Here is a 22,766-nt window from a genome sequence, read left to right on the forward strand (position 1 = left end):
GGCAGGATCAATTAGAATCCCTCAGTGAGTTTGGTATAGGGAGGATCTCATTTTCTTTGACATAAATGAGACACCAAAGCAATGTGGGCTTGGGGCGGTATGCTTGGTATTTTCAGTCTTTATAATTCTAGCTGTATGCATAGACTCAAGGTCGTATCTCATTGTGGTTTAAATTGTATTTCCCTAATGAATGGAGCCTCTTTTCCACCTGCTCATTTGCTACTCATGTACTTTCTTAAAATTTTTTAATTAAATGAAAATTAGGGTAACAAATGCCCGTGGTTTTAAAATAATTCAAAAAGTGCAAAAGGGAAAAGTCAATCCCCTTTACATTTCTGATAATGCTGTGGAGACAGGTGAGGAAACAAGCGCAGGTCGCCTTCCCTCAGGTACATAGCTAGACAAGGGTGGGGCTGGGAATTATACCAAGGCCATCTGGCTCCAAAGCCACCCTTACCCACTTTTACATAAATGATATCACATCCTGTTCTATTCTGCTTCTGACCTTTTCACATCAAATATCTTAGATATTCTTCCAAATGAGTACTTATTGATCTTCCGTGTTTAATAACCCCATATATTCCACTGAAATGCATATATTCCACTAAACGATGTGTCCTTATTAATTTTGCAAGTCCTCTATTGATGGATATTGAGGTTGTTTGCAAGCCTTTGCTACAACAAATCATGCTGCAGTGAATATCCTTGTACAAACCTCTCCGTACATATAAATAAGCATATCCATCCAGTGGATTCCTAGAAATGGAATTACTGGGCCAAAATGTGTACGTCTTTACTATTTTAGAGTGTCTATATCCCCACGTCCTCTCCAATATGTTGTTAAACTTTTCCATTCTTGCCAGTCTGGTAGATTTTTTTTTTTTTTTTTTTTAGTGCTACCTCTTCATTGTTTTATTTAGTTTTTATATTTATTTATTTATTTATTTTTGGCTGTACCAGGTCTTCATTGCAGCATGCAGCTTCTTTGTTGCAGCATATGTGATCTTTCATTGTGGCACGTGGACCGCTCTCCAGCTGAGGCTCGTGGGCTCAGCAGTTGGGCTTGGTGGTTGTGGCATGCCAGCTTAGTTGCCCTGCAGCACATGGTATCTTATTTCCCCAACCAGGGATTGAAGTTTCGTCCCCTGCTTTGGAAGGTGGATTCTTAACCACAGGACCACCAGGGAAGTCCACTCTCCACTGTTTTATGGTGCACTTTTTCATTATGAGTGAAGATGAGTGTGTTTTCATGCCTTTAAAATTCAACTTCATTTCTTGTGATTCCAAAGTCTCCTTAAAATGTGTGGTGGTCTCACATCTGGGCCCTGAGTTCAGTTCAGTTCAGTTCAGTCGCTTAGTCATGTCCAACTCTTTGCGACCCCATGAATCGCAGCACGCCAGGCCTCCCTGTCCATCACCAACTCCCAGAGTTCACTTAGACTCACGTCCATCGAGTCAGTGATGCCATCCAGCCATCTCATCCTCTGTTGTCCCCTTCTCCTCCTGCCCCCAATCCCTCCCAGCATCAGAGTCTTTTCCAATGAGTCAACTCTTCGCATGAGGTGGCCAAAGTACTGGAGTTTCAGCTTTAGCATCATTCCTTCCAAAGAAATCCCAGGGCTGATCTCCTTTAGAATGGACTGGTTGGATCTCCTTGCAGTCCAAGGGACTCTCAAGAGTCTTCTCCAACACCACAGTTCAAAAGCATCAGTTTTTCGGCACTCAGCCTTCTTCACAGTCCAACTCTCACATCCATACATGACCACAGGAAAAACCATAGCCTTGACTAGACGGACCTTTGTTGGCACAGTAATGTCTCTGCTTTTGAATATGCTATCTAGGTTGGTCATAACTTTCCTTCCAAGGAGTAAGCGTCTTTTAATTTCATGGCTGCAGTCACCATCTGCAGTGATTTTGGAGCCCCCCCAAAAATAAAGTCTGACACTGTTTCCACTGTTTCCCCATCTATTTCCCATGAAGTGATGGGACTGGATGCCATGATCTTCGTTTTCTGAATGTTGAGCTTTAAGCCAACTTTTTCACTCTCCACTTTCACTTTCATCAAGAGGCTTCTGAGTTTCTCTTCACTTTCTGCCATAAGGGTGGTGTCATCTGCATATCTGAGGTTATTGATATTTCTCCTGGCAATCTTGATTCCAGCTTGTGCTTTCAGTACAGCATTTCTCATGATGTACTCTGCATATAAGTTAAATAAGCAGGGTGACAATATACAGTCTTGACCTACTCCTTTTCCTATTTGGAACCAGTCTGTTGTTCCATGTCCAGTTCTAACTGTTGCTTCCTGACCTGCATACAGATTTCTCAAGAGGCAGGTCAGGTGGTCTGGTATTCCCATCTCTTTCAGAATTTTCCACAGTTTATTGTGATCCACATAGTCAAAGGCTTTGACATAGTCAATAAACCTCTCCTCTTACTCTCCAATTTCTTTTTCCTTCTCCATTTTCTTTGATGGCCTTCTTTCCTCCATTTTTCCTGTCCAAATGGCAATTCTCTATGGTGTTCTCCTTAGTCCTTTTCTTGGTCTACTTTATACTCTGGGATATCTTGTTCTTGCCCACAGTGGACATTATCTCCTTATTTACAATTCTTATTTTCCATCTTTCTTTTTTTTTTGGTTGTCCCATGTGGCTTGTGGAATCTTAGTTCCCTGACCAAGGATTGAACTTGGGCCCTCAGCAGTGAAATCATGGTGTCTTAATCAATGGACCACTAGGGAATTCCTTCATTTTCCATCTTTATATAACTCTCTGTGACCTCCAGAGCCACATTTTCAATTGCCTTCTAGACGTATCTACCTCATTACCCTTCAAACACCTCCAGAGTCTCTCTGTTCAAAACTGGACTTGGCCCCTTCCCTCTCCAAATATGTTCATCTTCTCCAAATGTCAACTAGTGGTATCTCCATCTATGCAGTTAGTCAGGCAAAAAAGTTGGAAGTTATTTTGCCTTCACCGTCAATCCAACTAGCCCTAGATGTTGGACAGGCTTAAAAAGAATCCAACTAGCCCTAGATGTTGGACAGGCTTAATACATTGAACTAGAGCCATAATTTAAACATCTACATTTTGAAACAGAGGACTTTATCTATGTACGGCCTTTTCAAACTGCCTTTGGCCTACATTCTTCTCCGCTTGATCCGTGATAGCTGTTTTATTGCTAAATCTAGATTTTTCAATGATATCAAAGTAACTCCTTTTATCGTTGGACTTTTCCCCATGGTTAGGTATGGTTAATGCGTGTTGAGACTTTTTACCTTGTTGAGCTGGCCTTAGGCCTCATCTGCAGGTTCAGCATGTAGGGGAAGACCCAGCTGTTCTGTGCTATATCCCAGGCACAGGGAAGTCTGGGGAGGCACCGGTCCATGCAGAGGCCTTTCATCTGCTGTGGCTGCTATATACCCATGGCTCTAAGAGACAGCTAAAAATATACTTTCAAACTGGGACAAAAGTCCTGCTCCTCCTATTTCCCCACTAGACATACTGCAAATTTAAAAAGTAAGCCTACAATGTTATGTGACAGCTTGGATGGGAGGGCAGTTTGGGGGAGACTGTATAATACATATATATGTAAGCCAAGTCTCCTTTCTGTTCACCTGAAATTATCACAACATTGTTAATCAGATATACCCCAATATTGGAGAAGGCAATGGCACCCCACTCCAGTACTCTTGCCTGGAAAATCCCATGGATGGAGGAGCCTGGTAGGCTGCAGTCCATGGGGTCGCTGAGTCGGACACGACTGAACGACTTCACTTTCATTTTTCACTTTCATGCATTGGAGAAGGAAATGGCAACCCACTCCAGTGTTCTTGCCTGGGGAATCCCAGGGACGGGGGAGCCTGGTGGGTAGCCGTCTATGGGGTCGCACAGAGTTGGACACGACTGAAGTGACTTAGCAGCATACCCCAATACAAAATTAAGTTTTTAAAAATAAAATTTAAAAAGGAAGCCTAGACAACAATGCATTGTAACATTGATTATAACTGTAATACTGGTTACATGTTTTAATATTTGCCAGACCCTAGCCTGATGTGTTATACACATGATCTCATTTAATCCTTGCAAGGGCCTACAAAATAGATACCAGTCTTATTCCCATTTTACAGAAAAGGAAACAGGCTCTGAGAGCTTAAGTAACTTTCTCTGATGCAAAGACCCTAGATTTACAGACTTCACTAGGCTCCAGCATAGTAGCTTGTTGGCACAGAACTCTAGCCAAGGAGGAATTAGCCACAGACACTCATGATGGCTTAGCACAACATTGGAGGGCCTGCCCGGTTCCCAGCCCCACTGACTCCTCACCTGAGCCCTGTAGAATAAATTCCTGTTGGCTGCCGTCAGGTGGTTTGTGCTTCAGGCTGACCTCAGGGCATCAGCCCAGGTTAGGAGAGCTCCATTCCCTCTACCCTGGACTTATCTTGCTCCCTGGAGCTGTGGCAAGACTCCACCCACCAACCTGCCAACATTCTTTCTGATCACCAGCTACCATCTCAGGCCCAGTTCCTGGAATATATAATTTGTGGCAGGCACTGTGCTAGAGAAGACTCTTGGGAGTCCGTTGGACAGGAAGGAGATCAAATCAGTCAATCCTAAAGGAAATCAACCCTGACTACTCATTGGAAACACTGATGTTGAAGCTTTAATACTTTGGCCACCTGATGCAAGCAGCTGACTCTTTGAGAAAGACCTTGATGCTGGGAAAGATTGAGGGCAAGAAGAGAAGGAAGTGACAGGATGAGATGTTTGGATAGCATCACCAATTCAACAGACATGAGTCTGCACAAACTATGAGAGATAGTGAAGGACAGGGAAGCCTGGCATGCTGCAGTCCATGGGGTCACAAATAGTCAGACATGACTGAGCAACTGAACAAGAACAGCTGAGCAGGAGACAAAAATAGTGCCTAGCACATTTCCACTTGACACAATGATTTTAAAAAAATGTTTTTTTAATGATTTTAAAAATTTTTTATTGGAGTATAGTTGATTTACAATGTTTGTTCATTTCCATAAATGATTTTTAAATGAATGAATAGGCACTTCCCAGTGCTCTGTGGCCTACAGTCTACAGGGGAAGACAGATCAGTAAATATAACAGAAGTAGAATTCTAGGTGTGGGTTCTATGACAGGCAGAATATGAGAATTTCTAAGAGCACAGCATAGGGCATCTCCTTGAGACAACTTCCAGATGCATTTCCTACAGGAAGTAGGGCTTAAGCTGAGGCTGGAGGCATGATTTGGTTAGCCAAGTGAAGGAGGACAAGCCAAAGGGAGAATAAGAGGAAAATCTCTACCCACAGAAGGAAAAACAGGGAAGGGTGTACCTTACAGCTGAAACATCAGGGATTTCTGCAAAATACACTGGGCTTAAGTGCCAGATTGAGGCACCAGGCAAAAGAAAAGCCCATTCAAGGGGGGAAGTTAGAAGGGACAAAAAAGCCCATGACCCTTGCTGGCTCTGAGCACACAGGGACTTGGGACAACAGTAGACAGGGTGCAGCTAAGGGGATGGAGAGGAGCAAAACCTGGTTCTTCTGAGCTGTCTGCCAATGTCTCCCAAACCAGGAGATACGCTCAATTAAAGAGGGGCACCCCCAACAGAGGCAAAACCCCCTCGGGCTTCTGCTCTGGGCTGAAGCTGCCTCTGTATCTTCACAGATTGCTGACTCTTTAGTAGGACAAAGTAAAAGTGAAAAGCGTGAGGTAGTTCAGTCATGTCCAACTCTTTGAGACACCCTGGACTGTAGCCCACCAGGCTCCTCTGTCCATGGAACTCTTCAGCTCAGAATACTGGAGTGGGTAGCTGTTCCCTTCTCCAGGGGGTCTTCCCAACTCCAGGATCAAACCCAGGTCTTCTGCACTGCAGGCAGATAGATTCTTTACTGTCTGAGCCACCAGGGAAGACAGGGAAGCCCAGGAAATCTCCACAGATTGCTAACTCTTTAACAGGACAAAGAAAAGGTACAGTCAACATAAACTTTTCCCTCCTCTCTTTGAATGGACCAAAAATATTTAAACAGACTGTTTAATTCATGTTAATGGTCAGTGTTGAACAAACACAGGTATCCTTCTGTAAGAATGAGAAAACACAGAATGGTGACTGGACATATACAAAGATTTAGCAGGTCAAAAGGATACTGAGATGAGGAATTAGAACAAATGTTGATGCATAAATCACCTTTATGGCCCTAAGGGCAAAACTTAAGGGGAAAAGTTGCTAATTTGTAGGCTTACCAATCTTAGAGGCTACTGAATTTCTAAACCGATTCTTGCTAAGAAAATAATCATAGAATGTAAATCTATTCTGAAGATGAAAACTGTATTACTGACTTTTGAAAAGTCACAGAGGCAGTTAACAGAAGATTATATGTTGCAGCTGATCAAGTCAGTGAATCTGAAGAATAGATTAAAAGGTTCTAAAAACTCAGAGAGAAAGGACTGAGCAAGAAAGAGATAAGCCAATTGGAGAAAAGATTCAAGGAATAAACATGAATGTAATCAGATTCCCAGAAGAAAAGAACAAAGGAATAACAAAAGATAAGAAAGGTTCCAAGGAATAACAGAAGAAATTATCCCTGAACAGAAGTAAAACAATTTCATGAAGTAAAACAATTCCCTGATAATCTGGCAAAAATTAATATGAAAACTCAAAACTCCCTGACATTTTAAAATGTCAAACATCCAGGAAAAGTCCTACAAAAACCCAGGCAGAAAAACTAGTTATGGCAGCAGATTTCTAAGATTTAGATAATACAGTAACACTAGAGAATCAAGTATGATTTTTAGTGGGAAAGATTGTGCTCTACTTACATGCAAGTGAAACAGAAAAAAGTCTGGCATGCAAGAGTTCAGAAAAGATACCACCTATATAATTTTCCAAAACAAAGTTCAAAGAATTTCTCTCGCCTAGGAAACAATTTCAGGTAAAGATCCCAGGGACAGGAATGGCAAAAAACAAAAGCCCTAGTAAAAGACAGGTAAGCAATTTGGATCTAAACATCTCAGTTCACTTTGAGAATACCAATAATGATTCTAAGCTTTATTAATTATCTATTGCCACTTAACAAATTACCTTAAAACAAGTGGCTTGCTAGTATTTGAATCACTAGACTGAGTAAAGCAGAGTGACCTCCCCAGTGTGGGTGGGCCTCATCTAATCCAGTGAGGACCTGCAAAGAACAAAGGGTGGAGGAAGGGAAAATTTGTTCTCTCTGCCTGACTGAGCTGAGACATTGTCCCTCTCTCACTGTTGGACTGGGACATACATCACTGACTCTCTGGTCCTTGGGCCTTTGGACTTGAACTAGAACCTACATCATCAGTTCTGCCCAGTTCTCAGGCCTTTGAACTCAAATGGGAACTACCCTACTAATTTTCCTAGGTCACTGGCTTGCAGACAGCAGATGGTGGGACATTTCAGCCTCCAAAGTCACATGAGCCAATTCTTATAGGCTATATATGTGCTTAGTCACTCAGTCATGTCCAGCTCTTTGCAACTCTTTGAATGGTAGCCCACCAGGATCCTCTGTTCATGGGGCTTTTCCAAGCAAGAATACTGGAGTGTGTTGCCATTTCCTTCTCCAGGGGATCTTCCTGACCCAGGGATCAAGCCTACATCTCTCAAATCTCCTACATGGCAAGCAGATTCTTTACCCGCTGAGCCATCAGGGAGCCATAAATATATATTCATGCATTCTGTTTCTCTGGAGAACTCTGACTAGTTACAGAAACACCATAGCTACTATATTCATCAAAGTGTGGTGGTGGCAAGGAACAGAAACCCATTCAAGTCAGCATAAGCGAAAGGGGGAATTTATTGTTTTACATAAGTGAAAAGACAGAGATAATCATGAAGGCTTCAGGCATGTCTTGATCCAGGGACTCAAGTGATCTCATTTGGACCTCTCTCTCTCTCTCTCACTCTCAGTTCTTTAGAAAGACTCTCTCAATTCTGGTGGACAAAGTGGGATCAAGCAGCCCAAGACTCATATCCTAAAAGTTTAGCAACTCCAGAAGAGAGATTTTTAGTACACAAGTGCTGGGGAAAATTCTGATTGGCCTACATTGTGTCACATACTCATCCAGGAAGCAATCATTATAGCCAGAGTAGTAGGGAGCTCCAACTGGCCAGGACTATTTGAGTAATATATCAGTGTAAACTAAGTAAATGATGTCAATCATATGTAAGCTAATCTTAAAATATATTCACAAGTTATTTGACATTCTTTCCTTTGAAAGGGGCAATTTAATTCTTCCCTTAAATGTGGACCAAACTTAGTGACTTTTTCTTAATGAATAGAATGTGGCAGAAGTGATGATATGTGACTGCCAAGCCTAGATTATGAAAGACACTGCTCCTTTCACCTTGCACTCTCTTGGGCTGCTTGCTCTGGAGGAGGTCAGTCATGCTGTAAGGATCCTCAAGCAGTCCTGTCGAGACATCCAAATGGAGGAGGACCTCAGACCTCTCACAAACAAGCAGCACAAATTTGACAGCCATATGAGTGAGTCGCCTTCGAAATGAATCCTCCAGGCCCTAACCACGTCTTCAGATGACTGTTGTCCCAGCTGACATCTTGACCATTAACATCATGAGAAACTCTAGAACCTTCCAGCTAAACCACACTTGAATTCATGACTCACACAAACTCGGAAGATAATAAGCATGTGTTGCTGTTTAAAGCCAGTGAGCTTGGGAATAACTTGTTCTATGACAAAAGAGAGCTAACATTCATATCATTGTGCAGCATGCGTTCATTCAATATTGTGTTTTTAGCTCTAGAGGCATGGATGCATGTAGATTATTTATTTTGGTTGCTGCAACCACATTGCATCCATCCATTTCCTTATTGCTAAGCTTTTTAAGTTGTTTCTGGTTTGTTTGTTGCTTTTGGTTTGGGGATATTTTCTGGCCTTTCCACGGCTTGTGGTATCTCAGTTCTCCAACCAGGGATTGAACGTATGTCCCCTGCCATGGAAGCCCAAAGTCCTAACCACTGGGTCCCAGGGAATTCCCTGTTTTCTGTTGTTGTTTTCTTACAAACCGTACTGTGATGAGTATGGTCTTGTACTTGTACATGCTTCCTTGTAGAAAGACAACCAACTCTAAAATTCTTCTGGAGAGTGCCAATTTGTTCTCCAGAGTAAATATCCCTCGATGATCTTCCACTTGCAGAGTTTGAGGACCACTTCCTCTCCTACCCCCAAGTGCCCAGTGTCATTAATGCTGTCACTCTGAGAAGTGACAAGACTCTCATTGTTCTAATCTTCACTTCCCTGATGACATATGACCACGCCCACTCAGGGCCTCCTGCTATCTGGCCACCCTCTTCCGGAACTCAGGAAATATACCTGGGGCCAGAGTCCTTGGGGACACTGAACACACTGCTCGTTTGAATACTCCAGTGGACGTTCATTTCCCAAGGAATTTCCCATGGTCATCCATCCCCTGCCTGATGAAATACCTAAAAACACCTCAGCCAACCAGCCATTCCTAGGGAGGATGCAGGCTGCAGACTGGGGTCAGGACTTACCCCGTTCCAGGCCTGGGAGCCAACTCTACCCACTATCTTCCCCTACGGGAAGGGGCAGCAGCCAACCAGGCTGTGAGCCAGGGTATAGAGTCTTCCATAAAAAACACCCAAGAATTCTGCCCTCTGGAGGGTGGCCCAATGGAGCAAAGGGGAAGATGGGGGAAGCAGACATCAGTAAGTTACCTGCCGGAGCTTCAGGCACCATGCTGAGTCTACACAGCCCTGCTTATCCCTGAGGACCTAGCCAGTGGGGGCCCAGGAACAGGGCCATGGCCCGGATTTGGCTCATAACCGGGCTGTTCTCATAGGCCCTGAGGACCAGCCCAGGCCTCAGGCAGTGTTTATCTTTCCTCATCCTGAATCATCCTACTCTAGCTACCAAGACAGAGGAACCAGAGATCAAATTGCTAACATCAACTGGGTCATAGAAAAAGCAAGGGAATTCCAGAAAAGCATCTTCTGCCTCAATGACTATACTAAAGCCTTTGACTGTGTGGAGCACAACAAACTGTGGAAAACTCTTAAAGAGATGGGAATACCAGACCACCTTACCTGCTTCCTGAGAAACCTATATGCAGGTCAAGAAGCAACAGTTAGAACCAGACATGGAAAAACTGGATCAAAATTGAGAAAGTAGTGCATCAAGGCTGTATATTGTCACTCTGCTTATTTACCTTATATGCAGAGTACATCATGCAAAATGCTGGGCTGGATGAATCACAAGCTGGAATCAAGATTGCTAGGAGAAATATCAATAACCTCAGATATGTAGATGACACCACCCAAAAGGCAGAAAGTGAAGTGGAACTAAAGAGCCTTTTGATGAAGGTGAAAAATGAGAGTGAATAAACTGGCTTAAAACTCAACATTCAAAAAACAAATATCATGGTATCTGGTCCCATCACTTCATGGCAAATGGATGGGGAAAAAAATGGAAACAGTGACAGATTTTCTTTTCTTGGGCTCCAAAATCACTGTGAACAGTGACTGCAGCCATGAAATTAAAAGAAGCTTGCTCCTAGGAAGAAAAGCTATGACAAACCTAGACAGCATATTAAAAAGCAAGAGACATCACTTTGCTGACAAAGGTCCATATAGTCAAAGCTATGGTTTTCCCATGAGTCATGTACGAATGTGAGAGTTGGGCAAAAAAGAATGAGCACCAGAGAATTGATGCTTTCTAATTGTGCTAGAAAAGACTCTTGAGAGTCCCTTGGACAGCAGGGAAATCAAATTAGTCAATCCTAAAGGAAATCAATCCTGCAATTTCATTGGAAGGACTGATGCTAAAGCTGAAGCTCCAATACTTTGGTCACCTGGTGTGAAGAGCCAACTCACTGGAAAAGACCCTGCTGCAGGGAAAGATTGAAGGCAAAAGGAGAAGGGGATGGCAGAGGATTAGATGGTTGGATGGCACACCAACTCAATGGTCATGAGTTTGAACAAGCTCTGGGAGATGGTGAAGGACAGGGAAGCCTGGCATGCTGCAGTCCATGGGGTTACAAAGAGGTGGACATGACTTAACAACTGAACAACAACAAGACTGCAGGGGCCTTGTCTGTGTTCTTTCTCCTCCCAGTTCACTGAACTAGTCACCATGGGGAGGACTGCATGCAAGAGTACCAAAGGGGAAGTGCGCTCGGCGGCCCCGCGGATCTGTCTCTTGCTTCAACAGTGCTTGGACGGAACAGACCCAGGGACGCCCCTTGCTCCAGCCTCCGACCACCCTCCAACCTTTTTTCTAGTCGCAACCTTCGGAGTCAGCCACTCAGCTGTCCGTGATCACCGGGACCAGCCACCATTTTTTAACTCCTTATTATTACCGACCAATCATGAGCTCCCAGATTCGTCAGAATTATTCTACCGAGGTGGAGGCCGCCGTCAACCGCCTGGGTAACATGCAGCTGCGGGCCTCCTACACCTACCTCTCTCTGGGCTTCTATTTCGACCGCGACAATGTGGCCCTGGAGGGTGTGGGTCACTTTTTTTGCAAATTGGCCAAGGAGAAGCGCGAGGGCGCGGAGCGTCTCTTGAAACTGCAAAACCAGCGTGGCGGCCGCGCGCTCTTCCTGGACGTGCAGAAGCCATCTCAAGATGAGTGGGGTAAAACCCAGGACGCTATGGAGGCCGCCCTGGTCGTAGAGAAGAACCTGAATCAAGCCCTGTTGGATCTGCATGGCCTGGCTTCTGCCCGCGGAGACCCCCACATCTGTGACTTCCTGGAGAACCACTTCCTAGATGAGGAAGTGAAACTCATCAAGAATATGGGTGACCACCTGACCAACCTCCGCAGGCTGGCTGGTCCCCAGGCTGGGTTGGGCGAGTATCTCTTCGAAAGGCTCACCCTCAAGCACGACTAGGAGCTTCTGGAGACCAGTGGCCATTGAAGAACCCACCTAACATCAGGGCTGCCTGAAGCCCCTCTCTGCAGCTACTAGGCAGCTTTTTTAACACCCTGGAGCCCTCTCTCAAGCCTTGGACCATATGGAAACAATAAAGCTTTTTGCAGCAAAAAAAAAAAAAAAAGAGTACCAAAGGCTATTAAATGAGTCAGGAATGCAATTTTTAAATATTTATTTTTATTTCCTTTATTATTTATTTGGCTGTGCCTGGTCTTAGTTGCATCACACGGAATATTTTAGTTGCAGTATGTGAACTCTTAGTTGCAATGTATGGGATCTCGTTCCCCAATCAGGGCTCAAACCCAGCTCCCCTGAATTGGGAGCCTGGAGTCTTAGCCACCAGGACCACCAGGGAAGTCCCATGAAATGCATTTTTATTTCATGAATGCATAACATGTTTGGGCATTTGTTACAGCCACTTAGACTATTGTAACACTCCCCCAAACCTACAACTTTTGCTCTTACTGACACTTATTCCACAAAAGGAAGCAATGTATGGCAATGATCAGGGATATGGTGTTGGACGTGAAATAAATCTAGATTTAAATTCTGGCCCTGCCGCTTACTAGACGCATAAACTTGGGACAGTTAGTTAATCTCACTGAGCCTCATACTGTGGGTAACAACCACACACACCACATAAAGTTTTTGTAAGAATAAAATGAGAAAATGTCTCATATTCACTCATTTTTCAAGCATACTTTTGTTTTACATTGCAATGTTTCTGAAATCTAGGTGTGTCTTTTAATAATAAGTTTAATATGGTACTGTTTCCTTTTTATGTTTTTTTTTTTTTAATTCTTCATTTCCTGGAAAGCTATTGCTATATAATTGGTGTGTGAGGCATCTTAGAAGCAAGGAAATGTGTTGGGAGGTAAACGTCCCATTAAGTTCCCAATAAAGAATAGATACTGTTTGTATTATTGTAGCTCTGCTAGACTTCCAGAGTGATTCATTCAACCAACCATTAAACCAGAGGTTGCAAATAGGATGTCCATTGGCCAAATCTGGCCCCAGGGTATGTTTTGATGCGCCCATTTCATTTGAAAGAATTACCAAAATCTGAAAACTGAGAGGCTTCATGGAGTAAACTGGATTCTCATCTTCTTTTTCAAAATTTTGGAAACTTCACTGGCCTGCGTTCTCTGACATTCTCCAGCATTCATTAGCTGGAGCTACAGACAACACACCTTTCATTTATGTCTTTTTTATTTTGTGTATTTATTTTCAGCTGCACTGTGTTTTCCTTGCTGTGTGTGGGCTTTCTGGTTGCAGCAAGTGGGGGTACTCTCTAGTTGCAGTGTGCAGGCTTTTCAAAACGGTGACTTCTCTTGTTGCAAAGCACGAGCTCACAGGCATTCCCAGGCTCCAGAGCACAGGCTCAGTAGTTGTGGCACAGGAGCTTAATTGCTCTGCTGCATGTGGGATCTCCCGTACTGCTGGAACACATGTCTCCTGCATTGGCAGACAGATTCTTTACCACTGAGCCACTGGGGAAGCCCCCCATCATTCTTACTGTGATAACCCAGCGTCTCATTCATGTACCCACCGGGCTCCTGGAGGCATTTGACTGCGGGACCTCAGCAAGAAATAGTAATTATTGGGTAACTGCCATGTACATCTGTTCTTTCAGTTGATCTAGGAGCCAGTTTGGTGACTTGGGGTGAGTGGTTCTGCTGTGTCCTGCAGCTGAACCATATACCTGAATAGTCCCTGTATAGTGGGCAGAGCCTCTCACCGTTATCTCATATCTGGTGTGGCAGTCACTTTTGAAAAATTGTAGTTTTCCTCACTGAGGTGCAACCTACAGACAAAGAAAAAGCACACAAAACATAAATACATAGCGTGACAGCTTGCCACAGGCCACACACAACTGTGTGACCTCCAAGAAAGAGAATATCAATCATATGACATCGCTGATTGTGAAATCTAAAAAAAAAAAAGGTACAAGTAAACTTATTTACAAAACAGGAAGAGACTCACAGACATAGAAAACAAATTTATGGTTACCAAAGGGGAAAAAGAGGTAAGGGGAGAGACTAATTAGGAGCTTGGGATTAGCAGTTACACACCACTACATATAAACTAGATAACCAACAAGACCTACTGCATAGCACAGGCAACTAAACTCAGTGTTTTGTATCACACACCTTTATTTAGAATTTAAACTTTACAATGACTATTGTATTCTACGTAATCATGAGACATTAAGTAATAAATGTAAAGAAATAAGAAAGGGAACACAACCAGTGCTCCCCAGATGTCTGCTTCATGTCCCCATTCAGCCAGGAACACCGCCTCCTCCTCACACTTCCCCCACAAAGAGCAACCACTATCCTGGCTTTTAACAACATAGACTGGTTTCTCCCATTTCTGTATTTTATTTAAATGTAAACATGCAGTGTATGCCGCATGGTTTCTTTTGCTCAACATTAGGTTTAAAATTTATATACATTCTTGCATATATTTTTAGGGAGTTCATTATCATTGTTGACAGGGTTCTCGTGGATGAATATACCACAATTTATTTGTCCATTTTACTGTTGATAGGAACTTGGTAGCTTTCAGTTGGAGTTATGACAAATAATGCTGCTGTGAATATTCTAGTACATGCTCTGTGCTGTGCTGTGCTTAGTCACTTAGTCATGTCGACTCTTTTTGATCCCGCCTGGCTCCTCTGTCCATGGGGATTCTCCAGGCCAGAACACTGGAGTGGGTTGCCATGCCCTCCTCCAGAGAATCTTCCCAACCCAGGGATAGAACCCAGGTCTCCCACATTGCAGGAGATTCTTTGCTGTTTGAGCCACCAGAGAAGCCATGAATACTGGAATGGGTAGCCTATCTCTTCTCCAGGGGATCTTCTCCCTAGGAATTGAACTGGGATCTCCTGCACTGCAGGCGGATTCTTAACCAGCTGAGCTACAAGGGAAGCCTCATTCTAGTACATATCCTTGTTAAATAAATAAGTAACCACACACAAGTATATTTATATGTATATTTTTCCTTTATTGGGTATTTCTTCTGAGTATGGAATTGCTAGCTTCCCCAGTGGTTCAGCAGTAAGGAATCTGCCTACAATGCAGGAGCCACAGGAGGCACGGGTTTGATCCCTGGGTTGGGAAGATCCCGTGGAGGAGGACATGGCAACCCACTCCAGTATTCTTACCTGGAGAATCCCCATGGACAGAGGATCCCGGCGGGTTACAGTCCATAAGGTCACAACGTGTCAGACATGACTGAACCGACTTAGCACGAGTGCATGCAGAGTATGATAATTCCAGCTTTAGGAAGCTAAAGTGTTTTCTAAAGTGACTGTACCAATTCTTCACTCCTACCAGTAGAGTATGAGTGTTCCAGTTGCTCCATATCCTCAACACTTGCCCATTTTTCCATCCTCCATTTTAGCCATCTGTTAATAGGTCGATGTGTGTGATAACTCATTGTGGTTTTAATGTATATTCCGCTGATGATGGTGAGTACACTTTTAAGTGTTTATAGACCATTTGGATACTGTCTTTTGTGAAGCCACTATTTTTCTATTGTCTTTTCCTTCTTTAATGGCTTGTCTGTCTTTTTCTTATTGATTTGTACATCTTTGTGTCAGTTCAGTTCAGTTGCTCAGTCATGTCCGACTCTTTGTGACCCCATGGACTGCAGCACACCAGGCTTCCACGTCCATCACCAACTCCCAGAGCTTGCTCAAATTTACGTGTATTGAGTCGGTGACGCCATCCAATCAGCTCATCCTCTGCCGTCCCCTTCTCCTCCCGCCTTCCATCTTTCCCAGCATCAGGGTCTTTTCCAATGAGTCAGCTCTTCACATCAGGTGGCCAAAGTATTGGAGCTTCAGCTTCAGTTTCAGCATCAGTCCCTCCAATGAATATTCAGAATCGATTTCCTTTAGGATTGACTGGTTTGATCGCCTTGCAGTCCAAGGGACTCTCAAGAGTCTTCTACAACACCACAGTTAGAAAGCATCAATTCTTCGGTGCTCGTCTTCAGAATACATTTTTGTGTATTCTGCACTTATTTCCTTTTCGCATCTTCCCCCTGCCCCGCCCCAGTGCTGTTTGTCTTTTTGCTCTCTTTATGGAGTTAATTTGATGAACAGACAGACCTTCTTCATTTCAATATGTCCAGTTTATCTTTTGTGTATTGTGTGCAGTGGAGGTGGTCGTACTTTTGGTGTTCTGGCAGACATTTTCAGTCGTCTGTAAATGTAGATTCCCTACTTTTTCCTTGAAATGTGCTTAGCTGAATAATTTGCCTTCCCAGCCTCCCTTGCAGACGAGATGGCCATTTTGAAACCATGCCCCATAGGGTTAACAGAAGCTGGAACCTTAACAGAAATGCTTGAGTGTGTCTTACGGAACAGTAGATAAGGAAACAACTTGTTAGAAACCCCTCTGTTTGTAACCTGCCTTTACTGATTAAGCCTGCTTTAGGGTTTTGTTTTTTTTCTTCCGTTCTCTAACCGCATACTCTCCCAGCTCCAAGTTTCACGTAGCTTGGGTAATATATCACCAGGCTTATTAACCACCCCTATAGACAATGCCTCTGACATATGGGTCACTATAGTAACAGGGGTTTAAATTATTTTCCAGAAATTTGGAGTAGGCTTCTGTCCAATTCAGGCTGGCTAAGACTGGAGAGGACCATGGACTCTAAAACTGGGCCTGCCCAGAACATCGATTACCTCACCATGTCCCTGCTTCCAAACTCCTTTCCCCACACCTTAAGACCACTTTACAGGATGAACCTGGAGCCTATTATACAGAGTGAAGTAAGTCAGAAAGAGAAAGACAAATACAGTATGTTAATACATATATATTAAATTTAGAAAGATGGTACCAACGATCCTACATGCAGGGCAGCACAGGAGACACAGATGTATAAAGAACAGACCTTTGGACTCAGTGGAAGAAAGCGAGGGTGGGATGATTTGAGAGTGAGTGAGTGATAGTTACGTGAACCGTGAACTGCCTGATGTTCAAGCTGGTTTTAGAAAAGGCAGAGGAACCAGAGATCAAATTGCTAACATCCGCTGGATCATGGAAAAAGCAAGAGAGTTCCAGAAAAACATCTACTTCTGCATTATTGACTATGCCAAAGCCTTTGACTGTGTGGATCACAATAAACTGTGGAAAATTCTGAAAGAGATGGGAATACCAGACCACCTGACCTGCCTCTTGAGAAATCTGTATGCAGGTCAGGATGCAACAGTTAGAACTGGACATGGAACAACAGACTGGTTCCAAATAGGAAAAGGAGTTCGTCAAGGCTGTATATTGTCACCCTGTTTATTTAACTTACATGCAGAGTACATCATGAGAAACGCTGGGCTGAAAGAAACACAAGCTGGAATCAAGATTGCCGGGAGAAATATCAATAACCTCAGACATGCAGATGACACCACCCTTATGACAGGAAGTGAAGAGGAGCTAAAGAGCCTCTTGATGAAAGTGAAAGTGGAGAGTGAAAAAGTTGGCTTAAAGCTCAACATTCAGAAAATGAAGATCATGGCATCCGGTCCCATCACTTCATGGGAAATAGATGGGGAGACAGTGGAAACAGTGTCAGACTTTATTTTTGGGGGCTCCAGAATCACTGCAGATGGTGACTGCAGCCACGAAATTAAAAGACGCTTACTCCTTGGAAGGAAAGTTATGACCAACCTAGATAGCATGTTCAAAAGTAGAGACATTACTTTGCCAACAAAGGTCGGTCTAGTCAAGGCTATGGTTTTTCCAGTGGTCATATATGGATGTGAGAGTTGGACTGTGAAGAAGGCTGAGTGCCGAAAAATTGATGCTTTTGAACTGTGGTGTTGGAGAAGACTCTTGAGAGTCCCTTGGACTGCAAGGAGATCCAACCAGTCCATTCTGAAGGAGATCAGCCCTGGGATTTCTTTGGAAGGAATGATGCTAAAGCTGAAACTCCAGTACTTTGGCCACCTCATGGGAAGAGTTGACTCACTGGAAAAGACTCTGATACTAGGAGGGATTGGGGGCAGGAGGAGAAGGGGACGACAGAGGATGAGATGGCTGGATGGCATCACTGACTTGATGAATGTGAGTCTGAGTGAACTCCGGGAGTTGGTGATGAACAGGGAGGCCTGGCATGCTACGATTCATGGGGTCACAAAGAGTCGGACACGACTGAGCGACTGAACTGAACTGAGTGATAGTTGCTCAGTCATGTCAGACTCTTTGCAACCCCATGGGCTGTAGCCTGCCAAGCTCCTCTGTCCATGGAATTCTCCAGGCAAGAATACTGGAGTGGGTTGCCATTTCTTTCTTCAGGAATATCACTGAAACATGTATATTACCATATGTAAAATAGATGGCCAGTGCAAGTTCCATGCATGAAGCAGAGGACCCAAAGTCGGTGCTCTGGGACAATCCAGATGAACAGGGTGGAAAGGGAGGTGGGATGGGGGTTCAGGATGGTGTGGACACATGTATGCCTGTGGCCAATTCATGTTGATGTATGGCAAAAACCATCACAAAAGTGTAAAGTAATTATTCTCCAATTAAAATAAATTAACAAACAAAAATAGACCACCTTACTTCTTTTTCTATAAGTAGCTCAAGCCTGTTACATTCTGGGAGGCAGATGTGAGATTTGCTCTCCCATTTCCTCACTTGGCTCCCTTGTGAATAAACTCTTTCTCTGCTGCAGACCTCAGGGGTTTAGCTTGCTGCATGTTTGGCAAACAAATCTGGTTCAGTAACGATATGATACAGCTCTGGTCAATTAGATAGAGAGAAAGAAAACTCTGCTGGGAAGTGGAAAGTTCTGGAGAGTTTTTGCTTTCCTAATAAAATGAGTCAACTCTGACTGTATTTCCATTACCCTCCATCTTGTGCCTGGAATACAAATACGATGTTTGGAGCTGCAATAGCCATTTTGTAACTATGAAGGAAAGGTCAAGAGAACTGAAATGACTTTAGCCCAATATCAATGAGCAGCTAAACCAAGATAAAAAATAAACACACAAAAAGACACAAACACACGCATATTCCTTTGCTCTCTGGACTTTTTGTATATGATATAAGTGAATCTTTATTCATTGTTTTCTGTGACTTGTAGCCAACTTCATTTCTAACATAACAAAACCGTCCTCCCTCTCCCCCTCTTGTTCTTCCCATTGTATTTGTCAGGCTAATCCTCCTAAAATCCAGCTGTTTGCATATCCTCCCTCTGATTTGATACCTTCAATGCCCTGTATCCTGGCTTTCAAGGGCCTCCAAGATCACAGCCTCTGTCTTCAAATCTGTCTTCCATTCATTTCTGATTCACACAATTCCTACCTGGAATGCCAAGGGCAATGTCAACAGAGTGCTGAGTTTTATATTCAGTTGGGATGTTGTTCATGTGTAAAGAGAATCTAAAGACATTCTCAGATATAAAAGAACTCAAATATTAGAGCACTATTTACTCATTCTGGGAAAATAATTTTAGGATACAATGCAACCAAAGGAAAGATGAACCAAAGTCAAAAACAAATGCATGGAGAAGGTCTAGGAAGAAAGCCCTGGTGGTGAGTACTACACCCCCATGATCAAAGAACTCAATCTAGAGAGAATTAAGGTCAGGACCTAATAACTATAGCTACAAGAAATGAAGTGCAATAGTTGTTATGAACATTGAAAGAAACATCCTTATGATAATTTTTTAAATTACATTCAACTGAGAATGGTACTTACAGGATAAGTTAAACAAAATAGATAATGTTGTCTGTATTCAAACAGTTCTTACAAACCAATGAAAAATGTATAAACAAATGAGACCATTCCAGAAGGAGTAAAAATGACTAAAAAAAATCAAAGAGGCTCAACCTTAAGTACTAATGATTAAATATATGCAAGTTAAACAACATTTTTTACTCAATTTCACCTTATCAGTTGTCAAAGGATAAAATTTGGTAATAAGAGTTTTGACAGGATGGAAAGGAACAAACACTCTGTCTACTGGGTCTGTAAATAGGCACAGTCTTGTGGACGGCTCCTCACGTTCTCTATTAAAATACAAAATACACGAGGCAAGAAGCTTCCCAGACATCACCAGCACATGCCTACCAAACAAGGCTGCATTTTTTAAATGTTTATCCTGTGATGACTACAATTCCCCACTTTCCCAGATAGCAGAAAGTGCAAGCTTCCCCACCCCCATTTTTGGCTCTCCAAGGAAGGCTTAGAAGTTCCATTCCGTGACATTTCCACCAGCTCACCTTGTTGTGAACTGCTGCCACTCAGGACTTTGTAGCTCATCTTGAACTCTCTATTTTGTGGGTCCTGTTCCATTCCAATCCGAGACACAGACTTAAACTTAACCCTGACTTTAATCTCCCCTCAAAGGATGAGAGTGTTGAGCCAGATGTGACTGAGTGATTGAGGAAAATCAGAAATTGCCTGACACTGCTCCTCCAAGTAATTGTTCCTGGGAATCACAAGCTCTACCCGACCCCTGGGGATTTTCTAATTCCTACAGCCCAATCCTCATTCAAGATTTACAGCCTTCATGTTGATGTATAGCAAAACCAATACAATATTGTAAAGTAATTAGCCTCCAATTAAAATAAATAAACTTCTATTAAAAAAAGAAAAGATTTCCAGTCTTCTCTGTTGACTAGAAGATATTACTTTTCCTACCATGCACAGTTCTCCAAATGTTTGAATTTTTATGAGGATAGTATTTCACTTTATGATCAGAAAAACATATACACACATGATAAAACTACATAAGAAAAAAAAATATATATCCAGGAATTATAGGTGGATCCAAATAACACATATAGTCAAATTCTGGTGGCCAGAACAAGCAGTTAAGTTAAGGAACACCCCTCCTAGAGTACATCTTGTTCCTGTCTGGGTGTGCCACACATTACAGGCACTCAATAAATGTTTGTTGAATGAATAAATTAATGTTGACCACCCCCCTCCTCATTACCTTATGAGATAAAGTCCAAACTCATTTGAATGGATTCCAAGTCTTCATGTCCTGGCCTTAAACTTGCATGGTTTTACTCTAGTCACACTGCTGCACTCACTGGGCCTTGGCCTGCTTCATCTCATCCTCACTTCAAGGCTCATTTCCACCTTGACAACCCTGTGTTCACAGTCATCCGTCCTTCCTTGAGCTTTAAATCTGCTTACTCTTCATCACATTTCATTTCACATATTAGTTCTTTTCCTACACTTGTAAACCTTGTCTCCTTAAGAAGATACATCCCAGGAGGAAGGTCCTCTCTTGCTCCTGTTTCTTCCCTGTAATTGGTGACCAACAAATATTAATAGTTGCTGATTTCTGAATCCATTATTCTTCTTCTGTTCACTGAATCATCAACTCTGTCTTAGGCTGGGTTCCCCAGAAGCCAATCTGAGGACCTGAGACCAGGATTTTGGAGAAAGTGACTCATTAGGTAGTCTTCCAGAAAAATGGGTAAGAAAATGAAGCAGTAGGGTGGGGAGGAGAAGGAGGTCAAGTAAGGATGGGTTATCAACACAAGTCACAGAGAGTAATGGTAACCTAACTCTCTGGGGAGCTTTGGGGGCAGTGCAGGTCATGCAATATTTGACCACCTAATGTGAAGAGCCGACTCTTTGGAAAAGACTCTGATGCTGGGAAAGATCGAAGGCCAAAGGAGAAGGGGACGACAGAGGATGAGATGACTGGATGGCATCACCAACTCAATGGGCATGAATTTGAGCAAATCTGGGAGATAGTGAAGGACAGCAGAGTCTGGTGTGCTGTAGTCCATGGAGTCCCAAAGAGTCGGACACCGCTTAGCAACTGAACAATAAAAACAGCAGGTTTTTATTGTCTAGGTAATGGACACCTAGAGTTGTTCCATTAGGGCAAAGGCACTGGAGCACTCACCCTTCACCTGTGCTGTTAGTCATTGATTAGGGCTGTCCCCAGGGCATAATCTTTCAGGTATCCGGGCTCTATAGTCTAGGATAGGGTGGGCGTGGTAGAAGCAGGTTCTGGCCAGAAGGTACAGGCTGCTGGACTGAAAACCCACAGCAGCCTGTAGTACACAAAAACAGTCAAACAACCAGTGTGTGGACAGCTGACCCCATCTGCACTTTCTTTCCACTGACATTTACTTAATATCTATTACACGGCAGACACCGCAGGGAAATCATTGCAGCCTTAGCCCATAGGGTCCAGTCCTGATGTCTTGCAGGAGAGACAGTCACACTGGATTCAGTCTTGTCCAGGTCCAGGAGGAACAGAGCGAGAGCAGAGGTAGAGGGCAGCCCAGGGAGGAGATGGCCAAACTGTCCAAGGGATTTCCGGGCATGACCTAGGCTCTTAAAGAATGAACGAGGAAAGAGGGAATTCTAGCAAAGGGAACAGAATGTCCAAAGGTAGAGAAACAAAAGTACATGTTTGTTTGGAAATGGGGAGTAGTTTGCCAAGGCTGGAACACAGGGCGTGGGAGTAAGGAAGCGAGCTGGGAGCTGTAAAGAGAGCAGGTTGAGGTGGGGAAGAGTTTTTCTGGCCTGCAAAGGAAACAGTAAAATTTTAAGAGAAGTCTGGCCTTGATTAGAGAGGTATTTCAGGAAGAGGGCGCCGTATAAGCCGTATACTGTATAGCAGGTGTTCTGCCAGCCCAGCATCGGTGACCTCTGCCAGATGATCTAGCTCTCTAGTCACAGTGACTGGCCAGGGAGAGGCTCACACCAAGCAGATGAGTGAGTCTGGTCTGGAGCTGCACGTGGGGCGGAGCGAGGCCTGGGGCAGGTGGAGATCAACACAGAAAAGAGCCGGGAGATGGAGAAGGGGAGGAGGGTTTCTGAGGA

The 22,766-nt window shown here is 43.4% G+C and overlaps 1 pseudogene; it reads left to right on the plus strand.

The window, feature by feature from the left end:
• The first annotated feature begins 11,186 nt into the window (after positions 1–11,186).
• Positions 11,187–12,079, plus strand: LOC139179715 (ferritin light chain pseudogene; annotated as a pseudogene).
• The last annotated feature ends 10,687 nt before the right edge of the window (positions 12,080–22,766 follow it).

Source organism: Bos indicus, chromosome 25 (assembly GCF_029378745.1).
Source record: "Bos indicus isolate NIAB-ARS_2022 breed Sahiwal x Tharparkar chromosome 25, NIAB-ARS_B.indTharparkar_mat_pri_1.0, whole genome shotgun sequence".
Taxonomy (NCBI): domain Eukaryota; kingdom Metazoa; phylum Chordata; class Mammalia; order Artiodactyla; family Bovidae; genus Bos; species Bos indicus.